The sequence below is a fragment of the Aptenodytes patagonicus genome, chromosome 3 (assembly GCF_965638725.1).
Source record: "Aptenodytes patagonicus chromosome 3, bAptPat1.pri.cur, whole genome shotgun sequence".
NCBI classification, from domain to species: Eukaryota; Metazoa; Chordata; class Aves; order Sphenisciformes; family Spheniscidae; genus Aptenodytes; species Aptenodytes patagonicus.
The window spans coordinates 74,956,532-74,975,200 of record NC_134951.1 but is presented as its reverse complement, the minus strand read 5'-3'; the positions used below and the strand labels follow the sequence as shown (position 1 = coordinate 74,975,200).

The 18,669-nt window shown below is 38.7% G+C and overlaps 1 protein-coding gene across 2 annotated transcripts in view; it reads left to right on the top strand.

Moving 5' to 3' along the window:
- PLEKHG1 (pleckstrin homology and RhoGEF domain containing G1) overlaps window positions 1-18,669 on the top strand; it is a 136,937-nt gene that overhangs the window by 11,086 nt on the left and 107,182 nt on the right. For both annotated transcript variants that reach the window (XM_076333856.1, XM_076333855.1), the window contains exon 2: window positions 1,534-1,616. The gene's annotated coding sequence lies outside the window, so the exon portion shown is untranslated. The remainder of the gene's footprint in view (window positions 1-1,533; window positions 1,617-18,669) is intronic.

The following is an 18,669-nucleotide window of genomic DNA, read 5'->3' as shown; positions in this document are numbered from 1 at the left end:
TCTTTTAGTCTGTGAAATTGCCTTGTAGTGTTGATTTATTGCTGTAAATATAGCAACTGGATGAGGGAAAATGTATTGATATTTAATTTAAAAAAAAACAAACAAAACAACAAACCATCTCTCAGATGGAGTAGTTTTTGTATTTAAAAAACATCTGTAGATGAACATTATGCCACATGAGCAGGATTGAATTGATTGTATTACTGTTGAAGTTGAAAGCAGACCAATATTTTTAAAATGGATTTTTGAAATATAAAATCTTGCCTGTTTATGATTGGTTCCCCTAGACCAAATTAACTTGGATGCTCAGCAGGGACTCGTATTTATTCTGGCGTAAGAACAAGCATGGGGCAGAGCTTCCTGGTCTCAAAAAACCTGGTGATGGTAAGAGGCCTCTGCAGTGTTCCCAGCCAGCTGAATGCCTGAGGTATTTTGCCATACAGGAAATCAATTGCAGCTGAATGTGCACTGTTTCCACTCCAAGTATATAAACAGGCCTTATGGTGATATAAAAAAAAAAAACAACCCAGTCTTACATTCAATAGCTTCTTGAAAGTTCAGAGCAAGAACATTTGATGTTCGGTTTCTGTGGATTCTTCACTGTCACCTTTGGCTGAGTCCATAGCACAGAAATAGCTAAGACGGAGAGGTAAATTGATCTTGGGGTCCTCTAGCAAATGACTTAGAGAAATGAAAATAATGAAAAAGGTATACTTTTCAGTTCCTGGTAGATGTTCTAGTCGATGTTCTGAAGCTGGGAGGGGCTATAAATTTAGCAAAGGAAATGAGTTCTTTCCCTTATTAAATCAAGAATCCTGCATTTTTTAGGCTTCAAGGTAGGTTAATAAATTTTGCTAGAAAAAGCTGCACCGCAATTGTATCTAAATAGCTGCTTTTTGTGAAGTTGTAGAAGAAACAGTATTTTCATTTGGATATTTATCATTCTTTGTTGACCTTGTGAAAATATCTAGACCAGATGCAGGTACCAGAGAGATCTCAGAAAGTGACCCATGGCTCTGATTTCCTTTAACGGCTAGGGATGTGTCCTTCTGTTGCTCACCAGGAAAGTGAGGGTTCACTTGCATAGAGGTTTCCAGGCATTAAAGATAATTAAGTTTAAAATAGGCGCTAACAGTTTCCAGAAGGAGCATGGCCTGAAGCTTTCCGGGTTTAGAGCTTGGGAACCCAGCAGCACTTCCCTGCTCTGCCACAGACTTATGACGCAACCATAGCCAAACTGTCCGATCTAGATTTTTAAAGATACGTAGGTAGGCACTCGCAGAGGTGGTAAGACTCTTAATGGGATTTTCGGAATCACATTAGTGTCTAATTCCTATTAACAAATCTGACCCTTTAGCCTGCCTGAACTGGATTCAGCCCGTGCTACGTTTTATTCAGCTTCTCTCAGGCAGTACAGCGAGTGTGGCTTGGAGAGTATAAACTGGGGTGAGCACGTCCCCCCCGCTGAGCTGTGGAGTTGTGCTCCCTTTTATCTTTTCTCTAATTCCATAATTTCTACCCTCCTTCCTGCAGAATGCCAGAGATTCAACAGAGGAGAGGAAAAGTGACTCCACATTGCCTAATCTAACTGATTTATTTGGCGAGTGCTCTACCAGGTAACTTTTTTTTAATTATTATTTTAACTTTTAATTTTTTTTTTTTTTTAAATAAGAGATGATGTTTGTTGTGCCTCTGGCTGGGGTGATTACTGTTGGTGTTCAGTGAACATATCTCAAGTTAACCGTGAGAGTGCTTAATATGCAAGTCCACAATAGGTCGCTGTAGTGTATAGGCCTGAAATGTTGGTTAGCCAAGACGGTGGTATTTCTCAATGTGCACGCTAGTGGGGTTTTATGCAAATTAAATTAAAATTTTGGGGCACATAGGCAGTTAGGGGAGGTTAAGTCTTCAGTTTTAGCACCTGTTTCTGTAACTGAAGTTTTGCTAAAGATCTGTAGCTGAAGTTTTGTTTGCTTGCTTGATTCTGTCCTTTTTGAGTTAGAAGTGCCATTTTCATGGAGAAACAACGGTCTCTTCATGGGGCTGGGGAGATCTGGGACTTCTGTGTTCTCCTGAGATTTCCTATGCTACTATATGTCATTTTGAGAAGAAATTGATATTTCATAGTTTATTTTTTTTAGGGGTTTAATTTTATGTACTCTCACTACCTGAAAGTCTTGGAGGACCTGGGGAACTTGAGAGCATAGGAAAAGCAGATTTAGATGCCATGGAAATATAACTTGATTGTAATAACTGATTTCACTCATTTGATTATCTGGAACAAATTGACATTCCAGAAATATTCACGATAGGGCTCACAGGAGACTCCACAGAAAATATTAAATAAGAAGAGGGCTTTAGGCAAGGTCCCTTTCTCCCTCCTTTCCTCCTCAGTCCTGGTGCTAACCCAAAGGAATCTTTTCTTCTCTCTGAAGAAAGTGGGCATTCAGTGATGGGCTTTGTGGGTAACTGCACAGACACTGCCATTTGGAAAAACTCGATGACTTATAAATAACCTACTTCACTCCTTCCAGTGCTAATGCTGAAACCAGTGTAGCATGGATTAGTTTAAAATGAAAAAAAAAAAAGTACATTTTGTTAATTGCCACTCTGGCTTCTGTGACCTGCAGAGGGAATACTAATATGCTATATTAGACCACTAACTAATAATATTTATTATTTTACCCTACTGATAGTGGGGCTTGTAATATAATTTTGTAGTATATATTGATGATCCAATTGTGTTCAAATGTTTATAAAATTTTAGGAGAATGGCAACTTTATGTTGGATCCAGTGCTTTGAGATTGCATAGCTTTAATAGATAGACACTAGCAGGACTGCATAGCGTTCCGTTGAAGCTTACATCTGACAAACATTAGCGAGATCTTACTTTCCTTTGGATCCAAGGGAGAACAGTCTCTGTAAGTAGGAAAACATTTTGCTGAGGCAGAAACCAGAAATTCCTCTTCAGTATTTTCTAAAAATAGCAAGATTTGAATAAGGTTGCATGTTTTAACATGCATTAGAGAAGAATAATTGGCGTGACCTAAATTCAATACACTAGTTGCCTGTGTTATTTGCTGATAGTTAATTACTAGCATATTTTTTCATCCACAAATGTGGAGGGGCTGTACATTCCCGGGTTACAGACAGCAAATCATTTAATTTATTTAGCTTGAAATGTGTGCATATCCAAATGCATGTGAAGTATTTGCCTAGTGACCTTAGAAAGTGAATTACTTGCACAAATTCCCCCCCTCTCCCTGATTTCCATTTCATTTCAAATGTGCTGCTTGGCCTTGGTTTTGAATTGCGGTGATTTTTAATGTGTTTTCACGATGAACAGGAAAGCTAAACCAGACCATCAGACTCTAATAACCTCTTTTCTGAAAGCTGAGATAACGTGGCTTGTGCATGCGTCCTTAAAAGCAGAGGATTTCCTAAGGTTCTCTGGGACCCGTGGCAGACAAGCGTTCACTGTGAAGTGCTTCAGAAAATTGTTGTATCAACAAAACTGGAGTCTGTGGGAATGTATCAACTAAGGGGTTAAGGCATTTAAGGACTAGATGAAGTGCATTTAGTGAAGAATTAATTTCGTGGGAAAAAGGAAGAAACCTAAAATATGAGGAGTGGTGTTATGTAAAAACAATAGCTTAATGGCAGATACAGCTTTGAGGGACGGATGTTAAATCTGTACCAAATAACCACCAGTAATTTTGCCCAATTTGCTTCACGTGCCAGACTTAAATCTGGAGGTTTTAAGAATATTTTCATTCTGAAAAAACTTTTGGGGGTGGCGGAGGAGACATTTTATGAAATTTGTTTATATTTTGCTATTATCCATTTGACTTACATAACAATATTATCTGTTTTTAATTGTTTCAATAAGTTGGTGTTTAGAATATGCTAATCTTGGAAAGAATGAAAATGGGCTTGAGCAGCTCTTAAAATCATGACATCTGTTGTAGCAGAGAAGGAAACATCAGATCAATATACTATGTTCTAACAATTCAGGATGAGTTTTAATACACAGTGTGTTTATGCTAAAAGTCACTACACAAAAAAAATTCCTCGAGCATCTGTGCATCACTGAATACTTTGTTTAGGCCATGTCTTTAATGGTATGAGGGCTTGCAAATCTGCGTGGGGGTGGAGAAGAATGATGCATGCCCACGTGTGAGCTTTTCTGTAAGTGGGTTCTATTTTTGGTATGCGATGGAGCAGAGGTACAGGGCAAAAGTAGGGGTTCAGTTGCCGTGTGGAGGTCTGTAAAAGCTTTCCTGTTGTGGGAAGCTGCTACCAGGTTCTTGGAGCAGTTGCATTAGTATCCATGGGAATATTCGGGTTTAATTTAGCATGTTAGATTAGGGCCTAATGCCTTAATTAAGCCTAGCAATTTTTAATAAGTTTCCCCCAAACCCTTTGTGGCTGATTGTAGTCGGACTGAAACAGACATAATATAGAGTGCATCTCTAGGGTTTTCTGTTGTTAGCAAATTTATGAAAGCTGTCATTCTACTTCAGAATGATGATGCTGACCAGTGAATGTAATCTTTAACAGAAGGATCCACAGATCTGACTAGACTTCTTAAAATATTAATCCAAATAACGTATGCCGGTAACATATTGAAAGTCTAAACACTTAGTACATTTAGACTAATGGTTTTATAAAAATCATGATAACTATTTAAGAAAAGGCTTTGTTAATTGATAAGCAGCTTCTGGAAAAGATGTTTTAATTCCCTTGTCTGTTCACATGTTTGGGATTTTCTGCTGTGAAAAAGATTAAATGAAAAGAATTGTCTGGACAAATTCAGGAATAATATAATTAGGGTTTTGTATGCTCTATGGTCAAAGTGATTTTTTTTTTTTTAACATTTGTATATTAAGATGTTGAATAAAAATTCTTATTTGTATCTTTGCCTTTTTGGATTTTTTTAAAAATAATCTCACTCACCCCTATCTGCACCCCATGCTTGCTCAGAGTGGTCTGTCCTTTCCCGCTGCCATCTCCTATTGTTACGGTCAAATGACCAAGGAAAAGTGTACACTTCCTTTTGTGTCCAGTAGATAGGGATTCTTAATTGATGACTGCTACTTTCTTTCTGACAGAAAGGAAATGAATGGGCAGTAGTGATTATAGCACATCTGTTGTTTTCTGGTGAGCATCCTGTACAGCAGTGAAACTGTCTTGAAGACTACTTCCCCCCCTCCCCATTCAGGACAAGTTAATAGAGGGGGTATGGGTGACATGTGACAGTATTGTTCCTTTGTCACAGGTGTAGCCAGAGCAGAAAAACAAATCACATGCTGGAACAGAATGACTTGTTTATATTTTCCAAATAAGTGTACTTTACAGAAAAAAAAAAAGAAATCTTGCAAAGACTTCAGGGATGTACTGCATTTTGATTGCATGGTATAGGGTGATGAGTCCTGTCTTTGTAGTACAGTTACTGCATTGTAGGTGTAACATTCCAAAATCATGATGAAAACGGCTTCCTCTGGGGAAGGGGAGAAACAAAATAGCACCCACACCAAGGACCTGAAAGCTGAAACATTCGCACTGCTTTCACTACAATTTATAGGGTGCAATTTCTAAGTCTGTGGCATCATTGTCCGTCTTGTGCTTGAACATCTTCTGCTTGAGGTGTTGCAGCATAACTCTGGGGAGCACTGAGGAACTCACTGGAGAGCTCTGTGGGTTGCTCCTGCCCTCCAGACCTCCTGGAGAGGGGCTGGGGATGGAGCCAGGGGAAGCTCCTTACCTGGCTTTACAGACTGCCGAGAGGGAAGTTTTGGGGACAGATGAATGATGAAGTATAGGAAAGGGTCTGGCCTGAGAGCAGAAGGGGACTTGAAGGTTGAAGGTGGGGAAGGCAGATGTCTGGAGAAAAGGTTGAGAGAGGCCAGTAAAGCAGCTGGGCGAAGTAGGTATGGGATGGTAGTGGAGTGTATCACAGCTTGTCCTCTGCATCACACCAGCCACAATTTTTCCACATTTTTTTTTCTTTCTGACTCGTGTATTCTAAAGAAGCAAGTGAAAGTGGGGTGCTCTCTGTGCAAACCTTGAGCGTGCCTACAGGGAACCTTTTTGTTCTCTCTTGCCATACAAAGTGCTTGAAAAACTGTTAATTGAAAGAGCTGTGTAAGTCTGAATCCTTACCACTTACTTTGTTGTCCTTTGTTTCTTCCTTTTGCTTTTATCATGTTTAACTGCAGACTTTCTTGTAAGCAAGGTGCCAGTACTCTGCTTTTGCACAGACTAAATATTTTGGTACTTAAACTGATAGTGCTTATGTTGAGCTTGGATGAAGCTGTTTAACTAAGGTTAGCGCACTGGATAGTGCTGCCCTCTTTCTTGGGTGTTTCTGATATGTGTCAGATAAAATTGTGATTGTTTTCAGTCCTTTCTTGTCACTTGCTATCCCAAAAGCTGCTCTGTCCCTGCCCTCTTAAGAGAGGATCTCCATCACTTAACAAAGGAGGTGTTGAGATGTATAAATCTGCATCCATACGATGCTGTTTAGCTGGAAGCTTACAGCCTTCCTTAAGCTAAACGTGTTTTTCAAATAACAGATGCACATGGCCACTAGAGGTGGGAAAAGTGAACAAGAATATACTGTGCTGCAGGTGAACATCAACATGGCTGAATACAAAATTCATGATACCATGAATGAATCATGCTGCAAGTAATGCCCCAGTGATACGTATGCCCCTTTGGTGTTGGCAAAACAGGCGTCAAAACTGTGACCCTTCCTTTAATCTGCTTCCACCCGCACTCTAAATTTGCAGACAATGTGGAGTAATCAACTGCATAATTATCCAGCATAGATAAGGTTAAACTTCTGTCATTGCTGCTTTTCCCTGATCAGATCAAACTTCAGAAAAATGAAAAACAGGTGCCATAAAACCAATTTTAAATTGGGTAGGGTTTTTTTCCTTCTTTCTAGTTGTAAAGCTGGTCTTTTTTTTTTTTTGGTATGTTTGTCTAAGGGTAATTTAAGCAACTAAATAATCCTTTTGCTTTGAGTGAGATACACAGAGACCCTGTTCATGCCTCCAAAGCCTTTTAAACATTTAGCCTATCCCCATAGGATTTCAGACTTATCTTGCATCTGTTGGCAAGCATTATGTTGTAGCTAAATATTAGTCATGGCACCAGCCAAGTAATACAGGAAAACCCCACAGAATCAGTTGAAATCTATTTGTTCAAGTCTTTGTAAATTCCATTTTATGGATCTCTCAATGCATTATGGAAAGTTTTAGGAAAGACAGTAAATTGTTAATTTGAGATTTTTGCAATTCTAAGCACTGCATTGATGTATTATTCTGACTCATGAGGAATACTTGAGTGACTTAATGTATTCAACTTGCTATATAGAAGTTTGCTAAAATGTTTTTATTATGGAATCTTGGCTTTGGGAACAGATGTGACTTCTTTCATCCTGAGCTAAAGAGCAGGACTATAGATTGTTTTACAAAATTTTCAAAGACAGCTTTTTGAGTATTGATGCATTGACGACTACACACACAAACCAAAATCCTATTAAAAATGTGAAAATACTCATTCTGTTGAGGCAGATATTCATTAAAGCATGATACATAGCTGTTCAGTAAAAGAAACTTCAGCAAGAACTTCAACCTCTAGAAGAAAGATTAGCTACTGCTTTTATCAGCACAGATATTGCTTTGAAGATACTAAACATCTGGTTTCCTTCTGGGAGAATTATGTTCTGCCCACTTGACCCTTTGTAAAAGTAAATATTTTTATTAGTTACGTTATGTAGGAATTTGAAAAAATACTTAATACATAAAAAAACCACCCCGCTTTGCATACTTAGCTTCAGTTGCATAAGTACAGTACATCAAATTCTGTTTTGCTCTCGATTCATGAGTTTCTTTTGTAATTAAAAATTATACCAGTATGGAATTTGATAGGAGACAGAACTATGATTTTCCTTTCTTTCTTTGTTTCTTTGTTTTCCTTTTTAAAAGAAAATATTCCTCTTTTTCCCTCTCTCCCTTGTCACCTCCCAAGAGTGTGTTTGTCACCCCCACAGACATTTCAGCCCTAACTTCTTTCCTTCAGCTATGACTGTAAACTGTACTTCAAGGGTAAATCCAGCCTGGATTATATTTCTTTAGCTGAAGATGTCCCTGCCCATGGCGGGGGGGCTGGACTAGATGACCTTTAAAGGTCCCTTCCAACACAAACTATTCTATGGTTCTGCGATTCTTTACTATATAATTTAGATGTGTGAAGTTACTTAGTAAAGATAGTTGTATATGTTGTATTTGGGTATCACAGTCTTCTGTGATCAAATGGAGGTTAAAGATTATTGGAGATGTAGCTTCTAATCCTGTTTTCAAGGTAGAATAGAAAAGACCTTAAAATCATAATTGTTATGTTTGTTTCTTCCATGTGGAAATGGATTACTTAGGAAAAATGCCCTACATACATACAGGTTTAAACACTAATGTTGCTTGTTTTGTGCCAGTATGAGAGTGGGTGGATATCTTTTAAAATACACAATGTAGCCTTTTAAGTAAGGAAAGGCATTGGACTTCATGAAATGTTACACTTGAGAAATGATTTTAAAAGTGAAGCCAGTTAGGAATTTTTCAGCCAAATATATTATGTTGGAAAATAGCAATTTATTGAAAACAGAACATTTCACACAAACAGAGAGTTTTCAACGAAACTGTCAGCAAGAAAAGTTCTTGAGATACAGGATTGTAAGAAAATGTGGTTCAGTTCCATGGAAAAATAACAATGTAATTTAAAACTGAAGTGAATGCTGTCTCTCTGGAAAGTTCTGTCTCTGGCTTTTTTATTATTATTTTTATTTGGATTACAGTCCTTCAATGATCTCTACCTCTTCCTCACAAAGACCATGGATATTTTCAAAATTTTACTTTTTATTTTTCCCTAAGTCGGAAAGATAGCGTGCTAGTTGCTTCTAGTGTACTGATGTTCATTTTTACAAATAGTTCCTATGGAAAAGATTCTTCTGTTGTTTTAATGCAAACAGTCTGACAAATGTCAGACACGACATGACTCAAGTCATGACAAATGATTCCCTCTATTCCTTTTTGTTCCCATGTATTAAAACTCTTACTGATGACTTATCAATGAAGTTAAGACCAACTCCAAATTCTTACAAATTTTATTTCTTCTATTTATTATTATTATTGGTCTAAATTGCATTGCTTATGTAACAGGCACCATAACTGCCTGTCTGTTGAGGGTTTATTAATCTTCAGGGTGAAGTGAAGCCTTTTGAAAGACTATGTGCCACTTTTAGTCTCAGAGTAGAGAGCTTTTGATCAAGTGGGTTGCAGGATAATTGAGGACGCTTGTGCCAAATCTATCTAGAATCTAAACCAAAAATACTGAGTTTTCTGTGTTTATTTTGGGAATAGGTTCATAGTTTTAAAGTTTGCCTCATACGCCAATATTTATGAGAAATGATGTTGAAGTGGACTTTAAACAGCACATTATAATTTGAAATGTTATTGTCTCTCTGAAGCACATCTGGTAGCGCAAGATCTAAAGCTATTAATTTGGCCAGGACAATGAGTTCTTTATGAATTGGGGCTAGCCCTTTGAAATGAGTTTGCTCCTGAATTAATGATGGTGGAGCGTGGGGAGTTTGGAGTAATGACCATCTGCTGCGTTGTTAATGTCCAGCGGACTTCAAGAGATGCAGTGATGCCTGTGGTAACACGCTTGCGCCAACCTTAATATCTGTATTGTTACTCTGCGTAGAACAAGGAAATAAAAGCTGGATGAAACTATAAAATTCAGGTGTTTGGTGGGTGTGGCTTTTTGTTTTTTTTTTTTTGTTTTGTTTTTTGTTTGTTTTTGCGAGAGGAGTGCCTTCCAGGGGTGGAAGCTTACTGCTTGTCCAGTGGAGTGAGAGTGCTCAGCAGGGGTGGGGGAGGGGGGGGAAATCCCTACCAACCAAATTTGCCATTCAGTGTTATTTTCTGTTTTCCAGTTATTCTCCTGTTCCTGAGAACAGCTTGATTTGATTCCCCTGCCCCCAGGAGAGGTGAGAGGAAAAAAAACCGAATGTTTTTCACTCTGGGGACTGGAGGAGCCCCACACAAGGGCCTCTGTGCTTCATCTGCCGTGGTGCAGCAGGGCATGTATGATAATCAGATGGGTCCCCAGCTCTTTCTCCCTGTTGCTGCTCACTCCACGTACCTAGGTTGCAACCCAAGATGTAGTTTAAATGCCTGAAACAGTAATTCTCATAAAGCCATTTTACAACCTTTCAACACTGAGAGTAGTGTACGTTTCTTGATAGTCAAATCATATTTTGTCTTATCTGTACCCTTATCAGATGTAAGGATATAGGTACTCGAGTAAATTCTGTAGTGTAAATAATTGTATAAACGAGGGAGACATGAAATTCCCCTGCGTGAGCAATTTCCTTCCTGGCTTGCTTGGGTATTGGTCTTCAAGGTAAGTGACACAAGCCTACTGCGTGCTTGCTGGAAATGAGATTAGTAGCTGGGGGTTTTCTTTAAAATGAATTGGCAGTGCTGATAGAAAAATGCATACTTCATTCTGTGTACGTGGAAAGCATAATGTAAACATACATTTATTTATAAATAGGCATAATACAAATATTTTAATATCTCTATAGTATTGTACTTCCTGCCATTGACTTTTATCACTGAAAGTAAACAAGTCATTTTGCATTGATGATTCTTATATGTTAATCTAGGATTGCAAGCCTGTACTTCCAAAGATGCTGCTCATGGTAGATGTCTTAGAGATGCCAGTGTCCACAGTGTTTTGATATGACAGGATGAATTAAAGGGTGGAAGATTTCCAAAGTGTATTTCATACTCTATATAAAGTGTTAGCGCGTAATCCATGCTGTTTGGATATAGGGTTCTCGCTGCAGTCTACAATAGCAGGCTCACACTTAGGAATAAGCAGAGCGCAGCCCTGCTGGGGCAGGTGCAAGCAGCCCAGAGGAAAATTAGGCACTGGGGAACCCGTGTGCCATCTCCTTCCAGTTCTGAATCTGTAAGGTGTTTTAGTGTTCTTCCTAATACATCTTTTTTTCATTTATTTCAGTTGAAAGGTTGAAAACCTTTCTTTCGCTTGGTATCTTCTTATAATCTTGCCAAATAAGCACTCTGCTGCATCAGTTAAAGTAGATCTTTGACAGAGTCCTTGCAGGGCGGAAAAAAGAACAAAACTGCAATAAAAGCCCACAAAACATGTATGTGGTTGAAATGGACTTTATTATCTATTTCAGTTTTAATACATGCTTAAATTGGAAGAGGAAAATCATGTTTTTGTAATTACTTCTCTGAAAAGTGGAGCGGTTCAGTTACGTCCTTAGAGAAATATGCTGTATCTTCAGAGATTTGAAGCTGGTAGTTACAGGTAATGAGTTTTAACTAGTAATTTTTATAACAAATGAATTAATCAAATAGTTGAGTTTGTGTGTAAATTTTGCTGACAGCTAACTTTGGAAAAAGACAAAATAATTCTAGACACATTATAAAATTTATGTTAATTCATAACTTAAGTAATCCAAACCTGTTCCTTGTTTTTGTTTGGGGTTTTTTTTTCCCATATCTATTTTGCAAATAAAGCCAAATAATAAGAATGATTTGACAGAAGCACCACATGGATACATGTTTTAAAATAGATGAAACTTTTCTTACGTTTAGGTGTAAGACTCTCAAAACTTTAAAGAAGAACAGATAAATTTGAAGTTTGGTAGTTATTTCAACCTACACTGTAGTTAATTTTGTTAAGTATGCTGGGTTCCTATTTACCACAAATTAGGGTAGATGTTAAAATGACTAATCAGTTTTGAAAAATTTGGCCTTTGTTTTGTAATAATTATGATTTATTGCAGCTTCTTCCCCAACTTTAATGGCTCTTGCTTAAACTGTACTGGAGTTGGATTTAAAAAGAAAATCCCAAACCACAAAAAACTCCCTTCCATTAAGGGTCTGCTTTACATTTCGTGCTGGTGTTAGCCTGCTAGTGTCACGGGGATGCCCAAACTTCAGACTTGTGTCTGGAACATCCACAAGAGGACTTTTCTTGCTACAGGAGAGCTGGGCAGCTGCCTCTGAACTCTCCTTGTGGGACACCTCTTGCTCTTGACACAGCTGAAGGAGGCATCTACCAGTTGTTGGGCTACACAGGAGCTGAGGTGTTGCAGATAAAGGTGTCCACAGATATAGAGACAGAAAACAATGCTTCTTTTGAAAGGATTGTATCTGATCCGTTTTAAAGGTCAGGACTGAAAGGTAGAAGTGAACCCTGCCACTGCCAGTGGCATATGCATAAGGGAAGAGTAGTTCAGTTGAATGTAATTATACTTTCCTCTCTCCAGAGAGTATGGTTGTCTTCCCCCCTCCCCCCCGCCTGTTCTGCTTTTTATGCCTCTGTGTGTGTGTGTCTGTCTCTCCATTCAGAGTTCTTTAAATCTTTGGAGTTTGTAACGAAATTCAATTCAGAACGCGTCCACTCCTCAGTCAGCGTTTCTCTGTTCTGCAGACTTTTTAGTCCCTGGCATGGAGTAAGCCCGCTCTACAGTGTTGCTATTATTTGTTTTAAAAGTGAATTTCTGGATTTTTTTTTTTTTTTGGTAGGGAAAAATGGGGGAGCTAGGGACTGAGGATAAGAAAAAAATTATAAAGAAACAAGAATTTGAAACTGGCATGGCACTTGCTACATTGATGTGCCTTGGTGACCGTTGGGCAAAAAGCGATCGCGGCTTGGTGATACCCCTGGAATACTGCACAGGCTGTGGGGACAGTGGCAGGGGTGGGAGAGAGACAGAGTAACTGTCATTAAATCTAAAGGAATAAATGGTTCTTCCTCTCCTATTGCCTAAATGCTGCAGTAAGGCTTGGAGGGCTGCAGAATCTCATTTGCTGATGAGATAGTGTTTTCCTGCTTTTTGTGGTAATATACATGGCCCTTTATGTGTGTTTGAAATACAGCAGGGACTTTTTTTTTTTTCCTGTTGCCCTGCTGAATAGGCTGACATCATCTCGGAGCCGGGGCAGGACCAGGTGGTGTCCTCGCCTAGCCGTGCCTCTCGCTGGATTCAGCGGAAGCTTGGTGTCGTTAGTATGCGCCCCGTGTGCCCATGTTCCTCAGAGTACAAAATGTGGGCTAGGCAGCCAGAATGGAGGAACTGGGATTTTTATGTACCAAGGATGGAATTACATAACTTGAAACAGCATTATTGGAATACCTCTGTGTTTTGGTTCAGTACATCAGTACGTAATATTTGAATAAACCATTAAGGTGTTTATAAATGCTTAGTTGTGTGCCTTGGCAGTGCTTTAGGTTTGTTCCCCAGTTACTAAACTTGGGAGGCTGTTTTGCAGAAAGTTCACTTAAGTTATTTTTTTCCATTAAAAGTGGAAGAAAAGGAACTTTCATCTGAATTCACTGGGCTTAGCTCTGAGAATTCAAAAGGCTTTGGAAACTGGCTGAAGCTCTTGGTACTAACTTGAGTAATATCCCCCTGAATATTTACTTTAGTCAAGCCTATTCAGAGATCCCCCTCCCACCCTGTCCTTATTTGCATTGATTTCCAGTACTAGATCAAATAACCAATGAAATAGAAAGCTTTGCCTCTTCAAAATAGGCTCTTCAGGAGTTGTCAGTTGTATTCCTGTGGCCTGATTTTATGTTCTGTGTTTACATAAATTGAAGTAGCTCGAAAGACATACCCATCTCTATTGTACTGCAGAGATGTATTGCATTGCCAGTGGGAAACCACTGTAACTCGTGAATTTGAGTTGTGTTTGGAACCACAGTGTTGTGGTTATACATGTTATAAAAATGAAAGAAGTGTCTGATGATTTCTTATTGCTATAAGTTTTCATGTACAGTTTTGCTATAGGATTTCACGTACAGTGATTTGTGAAGTTGTCTTATTTGTATCCCTCCACACTTCTAATACAGTGCATAATATTTACATGTCCTTTGAAACTTCTTGACATAATTTGGGGAATTATATTGGTTTTAACTTTCTTAATTAAGGAGAACTGAATTCCTTTATGTAGCTGTTTGCTCTTTTTCATAACCTTCTCTTTCTCAGGATAGAAATGAAATACTTCATTACCCTTCATGCCGCCTTCTAGTGTTGTTGAAGTACACATGTGATCCATCTTTCACTCTAGTAAAATTTTACTTGGCGGGAGTAGGAAGAGAGACATCCCTTTATCAGTAATTCTGGCATCCCAGCTAGAGCAGAGAAAGCTGACTGCTGAATGCATGATTTGTTTCTGATTCTCTACTAACTATATAGAAGGAGAAAAGTCTTTGCTGTTCAGTGTTGTTCAAATGGAAAGGTAAGAAAGGTGACCTTCATTACTGATGCAAGAAGGTGAAGAGAGGAGAATTTGGGCTCCTTTTCTAGGTCAAAAGTGTCTGTTAGTTTAGAAATTGAAAAAGCTTTGTAATCTTAACACCTCCTAAAACTATAAGGTAAAGTTAATGCAAACCTTTTATTGACTACCCCTTAATAACCTGTATTCAAACATGATGAGTACAGGTGCCCCTGTACTTGGCACTGTGCCCCTGTACTCGGCACTGGTGAGGCCGCACCTCGAATACTGTGTTCAGTTTTGGGCCCCTCACTACAAGAAGGACGTCGAGGTATTAGAACGTGTCCAGAGAAGGGCAACAAGGCTGGTGAGGGGTCTGGAGAACAAGTCTTCTGAGGAGCGGCTGAGGGAACTGGGGTTGTTTAGCCTGGAGAAAAGGAGGCTGAGGGGAGACCTCATCGCTCTCTACAACTACCTGAAAGGAGGTTGTAGCGAGGCGGGTGTCGGTCTCTTCTCCCAAGTAAGAAGCGATAGGATGAGAGGAAATGGCCTCAAGTTGCGGCAGGGGAGGTTTAGATTGGATGTAAGGAAAAATTTCTTTATGGAAGGAGTGGTTAAACATTGGAAGAGGCTGCCCAGGGAAGTGGTTGAGTCCCCATTCCTGGAAGTACTTAAAAGACGAGTAGATGAGGCGCTTAGGGACATGGTTTAGTGGGCATGGTGGTATTGGGTTGACGGTTGGACTCGATGATCTTAGAGGTCTTTTCCAACCTTAATGATTCTATGATTCTATGATGTTTCCTAATGATCACTATCCTTGAAATAACTTTCCATCTAAAGCACTAAAGGATTTGGGGTGATTTTTCTCCTGTGTTATTGATAGCTACAAAACAGCATACAGTTCACCAAAGAAAGGTGTCTCTTAGCACAAGCTGTGAATTACTAGAGTTGTTTAAAGAATCTTACAAATCTCTGAAATACTCTCAACAATTGCATACTCTTTTATAAGCTGTCCATGAAGTTATTTCAGATGACTATTATTTTAGTACAAAATAGATATTTCTTTGTTTCTGTGTTTGAAAGCCAAGTTATTATTTATTTGTTTTATTTTCTGAGAAGGTGAATGGAAGTCCTGTCAAAATGCCCAATGGCTCAGGCTCCATGTAGTTGTTGAGAATTACTTATAAACAACTGATTTGTTCAAACCATGTCTCAGACTGATGTAGAAAGGAGAAAAACATTCAGCTGAAGGAAATCGCCTTTCCAACTATAACATTTGTAAGTGATGTTATTTTTTCCCCATGTGTTTTTTCTGAATGGAACTAGTGTTCTCACTTAGGGCCAGTAAAGGTCTGCATTTGGCAATGCGATGTTTAATAATAAATCCAGCTTTTCTAAGAAAGCATGTTGGAGATAAGAAGCTTTGTACATTTATGGCATTACGGAGGGAGTTCCCCTGTCTAGAGAATACTGCATTTAACCCAAAAGAAATGTTTATTCAGCAGTTTGTCAGCTGCTTCTGTCAAAATGGTCATTCAAATTCCTTTGGAAATTGTGGCAGGTTAAAGATTGTTACTGTGTGTGGTTTCCTTTTTACCAGTTTTAGCCTCCTAGGCTCTTTACTTGTGTTGATTGTAGGTGGGTGAAACAATTTCCTTTCTCTTTCTAGTCATATTTAATTTAATATTCCATATTCTTTATAGTGAATATGTATATATGCATGTATTTATATTTATGTATGTATATACAAAAACTGTGGTTTGCCAGAGACTAAGCATGAACGTTATTTGAAACTATATAGTTTCTCTATGCTCTGCAGTATGCACATGCTTTTCAATCCACAAAGTGAACAGGACTAAGCTTGCAGTTACAGAACTCTGCTGAACTGGGGACACGTTATTCAAAGCTAATGTACAGCGAGAAGGCCCTGGCTTCTCCATCACGGCTACTCAGTGTTCTGTAGATAACTGCAAATTTTGGCTCTAAAAAATATGTTGTTTGCAAGCCATGCTTCAACAGTTGTGCTCTGGAGTGGCTTGATAAATAATGGAGTGTTTTTACAGGAAATGTCCCAATCTGTCCGAATGAATGGCCTCATAACTCAAACTGCAAGTGAATGCGCACAGTGCTGTTAGTTTGTCTGTTACCAATTTCCTCTTTTTTCCCATGTGTGTGCAGTGCGTATATAAAAATATATATATATATATGTACACACAGATGTACGTACCCTCAAATCAGAGAGAAGGGAAAGTTGGAGGAGCGTGAAGTGGTCCTCCAGTCAGCTGCCTGAGCCAGGCCTGGGGGGCAGCCAGGCTCGGTGTTTGGGCGACTGGAACATGTCAGGGCTCAGAAAGCTTTGACCGTTGACTCTTTCATGCTATTTGCTGTGTTGGTTGCCTAATGTTATATACTCTGTGATGAAAACAAAACCTCAGAAATTTTCATTAATCACACTTTACTGTAGTCAAAAAGTTAGATGGGCTTTTTCTGATGGCTGTGAGCAAAAAATGTGTTTCACAGGGTGCATATAAGTAACTTTGTTATGCACGGCTGTACTTTGGCTAGCCGTTCAAATGGCAGTTTCTGGAAAAGCCAATTGAGTATTACTTGTCTAATAATTATAAAGCCCATATCTAAACCTCTCATTTCAGCAGTAATACCATACCCAGGCAATTGCAATTGCAGGAAACACACAAACCAGCTTCGTAAGAGCCCTTTCCTGATGGTGAATCTGTCAAACTGTGCCCATTCCTTTCCGTGCAAAACGTGATGGAGTCCCCATTTGCTAAGGAGAGAAAAGAAGGTAGTGAAGGATCCACGTGTAAAGTGATAATTATCTGTTGACCTGGTTTTAAGTAGGTTTCCCTTTTGTGAACAGGCGTCAGCAATGCCAAACCAAACATTCCTTTGTATCTTTTTCTTTCTCTCCGGCTCTCCAAAAGAGTTTACAATTGAGGGGGAAAATACCTTTCTCTCTTGTTTACTTGGGATTAATGTTGTTTAGGAAAATTTTTAACAAAGTAAATGGGCCTTCTGGACACTGCTGACATTTTTGTCTTTCATCAGTATGATCTTTTGGAAGTTCCATGGGTTTTTTCTATAATGAGGTCTGAAGTTATTTCTTTGAAAATATATAGTGAAGCCAAACATATTACAAGCATTTTATAGAAGAGGTAAAACAGCCTTATTGGAGATGATGTATACCAATTGCTCTGTTGTTAGCGAAATTGGAAGAAAAATAGCCGTGCCTTGAAAAATGTGCGCAGGAGAGAATAAACTTGTGGTTTTGATTTGGTGCAGAGCAGCATTTTGTGTTTTTCTTTTTCTTTTCTTTTTTCTTTCCTTTTTAGGGGGCTTTCAGAAACATGTATTTAAGTGGAGAAAAGAGATACCGCTAAAACAGCTGACTTTGAAATGGACTTGTCTGTATTTATCCTCTTAAAAAGTATTGGGCTGTTCTGTAGTCTTTGAGTATTTACTTTTGGATGCACCTTATCTATTTGTCCAGTGGTCCATGAATGCGTTTTCAAGGTTTGCATTACATACTGGTTATGTGAGTTTAGGAAGACGTCATTCCCTATCTCAGTGCCTTGACTCTGGCCCTACACAAAGTTAAAATACATACAAATATTGTTCGTCCCATAGATATTAGCTTTTCTACTGACCTTAAAATATCAAGAGTTTCTCTGTAAGAGGGCTATAAAGCTTTCATTTAAAACAAAACAAACCCCAGAAAAACCTTCATTATTATCATAGTCCTGTGATTTCAGGAGAGACTAGCCTGCATAATATACACAGCCTGATGTCCTTACTAAGTGGATGGCAAGGTTGTTTTCCTTTTTCTATAAGGTAAGTGTGATGACGTTAGTGAACTTTAGCTGGGTGTCAAGAAATTTCCCGTAACAGAAATGGAAATGCGAAAAGGAAGTGTCAGAAGGTGAAATGCATGCAGGCAGGGTAAGTATGTTTCTCCTGTAGTAACAAAATTCTTCAGATCTATTGGAATCCATTGGTATGTTATCCATCACTGCAATATTTATTCAGCACATAGGACTGGATTCAAGTTCATTTAAGGCTTTGTGTGTTATAATTTACTTTCACTGTTACTTGACTTGTTTGCTGTGATTGGATTCTTCGTGCTTCAAAAAGCAGCTTTGCTTCCTCGCAGCCTGTTTTGATTTTATTTCCTCCACTACTTGAGCCTGTGGTGATATGATGAATTCGCACAACAGTGGTCTTTTCCAAGACAGTGTGTAGTGATATCCTAAGCACAGGCATCAAGCAAAAAGAGAGGTATCTCTCTAAGTGCTACCACACAACATTTGTAATAGAAAAGCA